Source organism: Kogia breviceps, chromosome 6, assembly GCF_026419965.1.
Source record: "Kogia breviceps isolate mKogBre1 chromosome 6, mKogBre1 haplotype 1, whole genome shotgun sequence".
NCBI classification, from domain to species: Eukaryota; Metazoa; Chordata; class Mammalia; order Artiodactyla; family Physeteridae; genus Kogia; species Kogia breviceps.
In genome coordinates, this window is record NC_081315.1 from 54,112,786 (window position 1) to 54,118,785 (window position 6,000).

The window sequence follows — 6,000 nt, forward strand, 5'->3', positions numbered from 1 at the left end:
TGGAAGAATCAACATTGTGAAAATGACTGTACTACCCAAAGCAATCTACAGATTCAATGCAATCCCTATCAAATTACCAGTGGCATTTTTATAGAACTAGAAAAAAAAAATCTTAAAATTTGTATGGAGACACAGAAGACCCTGAATAGCCAAAGCAGTCTTGAGGGAAAAAAATGGAGCTGGAGGAATCAGACTCCCTAAGTTCAGACTATACTACAAATCTACAGTAATCAAGACAATATAGTACTGGCACAAAAAGAGAAATGTAGATCAGTGGAATAGGATAGAAAGCCCAGAGATAAACCCACACACCTGTGGTCAGCTAATCTATGACAAAGGAGGCAAGGATATACAATGGAGAAAAGACAGCCTCTTCAATAAGTGGTGGTGGCAAAACTGGACAGCTACATGTAAAAGAATGAAATTAGAACACTCCCTAACACCATACCCAAAAATGAACTCAAAAGGGATTAGAGACCTAAATGTAAGACTGGTCACTATAAAACTGTTAGAGGAAAACATAGGAAGAACACTCTTTGACATAAATCGCAGCAAGATCTTTTTGGATCCACCTCCTAGAGTAGTGGAAATCAAAACAAAAATAAACAAATGGGATCTAATGAAACTTAAAAGCTTTTTCACAGCAGAGGAAAACATAAGGTGAGAAGACAACCCTCTGAATGGGAGAAAATATTTGCAAATGAATCAATGGACAAAGGATTAATCTCCAAAATATATAAACAGCTTATGCAGCTCAATATTAAAAAAACAAACAACCTGATCCAAAAATGGGCAGAAGATGTAAATAGACATTTTTCCAAAGAAGATATACAGATGGCCACGAAGCACATGAAAAGCTGCTCAACATCACTAATTATTAGAGAAATGCAAATCAATACTACAGTGAGGTATCACCTCACAGCAGTTAGAATGGGCATCATCAGAAAATGTACAAACAACAAATGCTGGAGAGGGTGTGGTGAAAAGGGAACCCTCTTGCACTGTTGGTGGGAATGTAAATTGATACAGCCACTATGGAGACAAGTATGGAGGTTCCTTAAAAAACTAAAAATAGTATTACCATATGACCCAGCAATCCCACTAATGGGCATATATGCTGAGAAAACCATAATTCAAAAAGACACATGCACCCCAATGTTCATTGCAGCACTATTTACAATAGCCAGGTCATGGAAGCAACCTAAGTGCCCATGGAGAGATGAATGGATAAAGAATTTATGGTACATATAAACAATGGAATATTACTCAGCCATAAAAAGAAATGAAATTGAGTTATTTGTAGTGAGGTGGATGGACTTAGAGTCTGTCATACAGAGTGAAATAAGTCAGAAAGAGAAAAACAAATATCATATATTAATGCATATATGCGGAACCTAGAAAAATGGTACAGATGAACCAGTTTGCAGGGCAGAAATAGAGACACAGATGTAGAGAACAAATGTATGGACACCAAGGGGGGAAGGTGTAGGGGTGGTGGTGGTGTGATGAATTGGGAGATTGGGATTGACATGTATACACTAATATTTATGAAATAAATAACTAATAAGAACCTGCTGTATAAAAAATACAATTTAAAAATTAAAAATATGGTCCATATCAAAAGAAATTAAAAACAAAAAAAAGGAAAACAAACTCAGATACAAATAGGTGTTTCCTTGCTGGCACTGGGGGGATGGGTAAAATTGGTGAAAGGGATTAAGAGGTACAGACCTTCGGTCATAAAATAAGTAAGCCATAAGGATGTAATATACAGCATAAGGAATATGGTCAATAATATTTCAGTAACTTTGGGGACAGTCAATTACTAGACTTTGGTGATCATTTCATAATGTATGCAAATGGCAAATCACTATGTACTACACCTGAAACTAACATAATATTGTATGTCAACTATATTTCAATAAATTTTAAAAAAGAATGAACTAATACTGAAAGCAGATAAGTCAAAATATATATGCCAACTAGTGAGTTAGAACCTACTGATATAGCAGTCACTCTTAGGTCCCATCTTTATAATAATGCTCAAATAAAGCTTTTTATTCCTCCTTCCTTTCTTTGCCTCAGTTTCACCTAAGGCCTCAAAAGAACCAAGAACAAAAAATAAATGGAGAATATGTCTACCTTCCAAAGTGAAGAGCCAGGCCCAGTAATGTGGGCCTTTAAATGGGGGGTGTGGGCACTGGTGTTGCCTCCCTTGCTTTACTACCCACCTCCAGACTCCCTAAGGGAAGTCTAGGAATTCAGCTGAGGAAAAAGATGGAAATTAGGCAAAATAAGTTTTGGAGAAAGTTGTCAGTGTGGTGGGTTTGGGAGAGTGGTGCGAGAGTGCATCTCCTTGTTTCAAGCATAGTAAGAAGGGCTTCAGAGAAAACACTGAGACCTTGATAGGTGACCCTTGGAAGGTGGGTACAATGGACAGGTGTCTGATTCAGACTGGAGAAATCTACAAGGTTAGAAGGGCTGGTTAAGTGGCCTGAGGCAACAAAGGAGAGGGTTGTGAGTGGGAAAGCTCTGCTGTGGCCTGTGTACCTGACACAGATCGAGCAGGAGAATAAACTGACCTGGAATCATCCTATATATATATATATATATATTTTTTTTTTTTTTTAAGGTAGACATTTATCTAGAAGGCAGCAGGTTACCAAAAGTAGAACACCTCTGTGCAGATGCAGATAACATGAAAATCAAAGGGAGGTCTTAAGGTGCCAGCTGGATGGAGAGATAGCCAGGGATGATGGGGAAAGAGATCTCCAAAGAGCCCATGAAGAGAAAATATCAACTTTGAACATCTCCTGTAACCAGAGAAAACAACACTATCTCATCAAGCTGCCCATTTGAATGAGTGTTAGTTGCTGCTTACCTTTCCTACTAGCTTTTCTTTTCCCTGTGTTAACCCTGGAGGAACTAAAAGCAGCCTAGAGAGCAGCAGGATAGGAGAAGAGAGCAGGCAGAGGAAAGTGTGTGCCTCCCTTTGCCACTAAAGGCAACAGGACTGAACCGTGCCTGATCTGGGGGAGTAGCTTCAATTTTAAATGAATTTACAAATTTTTGACTTTAACCAGACAGTCCCATGACTGTTAACAGGTGGTTATTTTGATGTTCAAAAGGACCAGAGGACCTTATTTGAGTGATGAGAAAAATCATAGAACCTACTCTTAAGTCCATTCGGGTGGTTGGGAAGAGCTAGTGTGCACAGGGGATTAGTTCTTTATTGATGGTGAGACCCACTTGTTCAACACACCTGTTACACATACAATAGGTGGACACATGGAAGGCAGCCAGTGTTTTTCTTCCCCGATTCATCATTTATGCAAGAAAGTCTAGGAAATTTGCCAACATTTTGATGCTATATCTTTCCAAAAAATGTAAGTATAGAAATGGCCCAGTTCCTGTTCTAAATGGTTTTAACATTTAGTAACTTATCCTTCTGGATTTAAATATTGGGAAATCCGTCTTGGATGATATGATGGTAACTACTGGTATGCATTTTACCCCCTAAATGTCCTCGCCTCAGCTCCATGGATGAATGAATATACATAAGGCAGGGTAGGAATTCTTTTTTTTTTTAATTGGGGTATAGTTGATTTAAAATGTTGTGTTTCAGGTGTACCGCAAAGTGATTCTGTTATACATATATCCACTCTTTTTAAGATTCTTTTCCCATATAGGCCATTACAGAGTACTGAGTAGAGTTTCCTGTGCTATACAGTAGGTCTTTATTAATCGTCTATTTTATATCATATGATATTGCTTATATGTAGAAATTCTTGTTTTATGGTTTGGAGTGGAGGTGGTAGTGGTTGGATACTGGCTGGGGAGGATTTTGTTTTGGTTATTTTTTTCCTTTTAAAAAGATTCTCGGGACTTCCCTGGTGGCGCAGTGGTTAAGAATCCACCTGCCAGTGCAGGGGACATGGGTTCGATCTCTGGTCCTGGAAGATCCCACATGCCGTGGAGCAACAAAGCCTGTGGGCCACAACTACTGAGCCTGCGCTCTAGAGTGCCCTTGAGCCACAACTACTGAAGCCCGCGCACCTAGAGCCTGTGCTCTACAACAAGAGAAGCCACCACAGTGAGAAACCCGCACACCGCAATGAAGAGTAGCCTCCTGCAACTAGAGAAAGTCTGTGTGCAGCAAAGAAGACCCAACACAGCCAAAAAAAAAATTAAAAAAAAAAAAGATTCTCTTTGGGCTTTGTTAGAATTAATGTTAAAAATGCCTGATTTCAGTGAAAATTGCCTGTGGAGGAAGCTGTTGTACCCTACGTCTTTCAGGTGGACGGTTCAATGCATATAACTAAGGTGAGAAGTCAGAACTGAGGGACAAAGACCTTCTTAAGTGGCATTTTGTAATAAGGGACCAACTCAAATACCATCAAAATCACAAAGAAGGTGGATAAACCTGCATGATCAAATCTCACATTATCTTGGAAACTAGGACAAGACAGTAGGATTGATGGTGGTTGTTTATACTCTATTGACTGAGAAACTTCATATCTAGTACATTTTCTTTTTTTTTTTTTTTTTGCCGTACGCGGGCCTCTCACTGTTGTGGCCTCTCCCGTTGCGGAGCGCAGGCTCCGGACGCGCAGGCTCAGTGGCCATGGCTCACGGGCCCAGCCGCTCCGCGGCATGTGGGATCTTCACGGACCAGGGCACGACCCCGTGTCCCCTGCATGGGCAGGCGGACTCTCAACCACTGCGCCACCAGGGAAGCCCTCTAGTACATTTCCTGTAATTTATTGACTTGTTTACAAGGTTGGATATTGTCACAGTTTCAGAAGGTCAAAATAAGGCAGAAATTTTCTGTTAATCATTAATGGTATTCAGTGGGACTGAAGATTAGGGCACAGAGGGAAAAAATTTAGGGTAGAGCTGTCTTCCTATAGTGGGAAGATGTAGTATTAGGATGTCAACGGAGTTTTATGTTGCTCCTAGGAAAACTGGGGAAAATGGCTGGCAGTGGATTTTAGTTCAGTGTGAGAGAACTTTATAGCTGTGGCTAATTAATAACTGAAATGCTGAACAGCTTTTTGAAGTGAGTTTGTTTTGTCCTTAAAATATTCAAATGGAGTTTAAATAACGGTATGTGTTAGATTCCTGAATTTAGTACACAGTAGTATTCTCATGATCTTTGAGATCAATTCTAAAAGCTTACAAAATCACCCCTTTTAGAAACAGTAAGAAATTATACAGAATCTTTTTTCTCGCAAAGCGCCAAAAAAATACTCAAATAAGAACTCCTTTGTTCTTAATGCAAAGGAAATAACTTTGCTTAATAAACTCTCCCTATAAAACTGCAGAGGTCACTTTTGTTTTATTGTGACCGTGCAAAATGAGAGCCTGCATTTATTGGGGGCACCTCTGAACATTTAAAAAACTATTTTGTTTCTAACTTTCCAGATTTCTCATTTCATTAAGAAAGTAAAGTTTCATTCAGTGTGTTGAGAACGTGAGTGCATGTGAATATAGCATAAGTGGAGACTACAGTTTATCTCCTGATTTAATTAAAGCTATTTAAACAACTGAGATTGCACAGAAACTCATGGGTGTAATCCATGGGTGTTATGTACTGCTTTAGTTAGAATGCAGTGACAGAAAACTGGGAAACTAGATCAACTACACAAAGACTTAAAAGGGTTTTGGAACCATTTTTGCTGGAATATTCAGTCTTGGGCAAAACAGAAACAAGGGGAAAAGCCCAAATATGCATTGAAGAAATTCAGAATTAAAATATGAGGGTAAAACTGCTCTTACAAAAGTAACCTGTAGAGGAAGCCTTTGCACCATGTATTTTTCAGGTGGATTACTTGAAATATTTCTGATTAACAAAAATTCATCTATTTATTTATTCAAAGAGAAGACCTGGAGCTGAACTGGTTAAGCGAGTATGTTAATCACTTTCATCTTCCAAACGCAACAAATACTGAATTTAATTTGCCATGAGATTGTTCTAAATCAATTCCCTATTCCATGGAG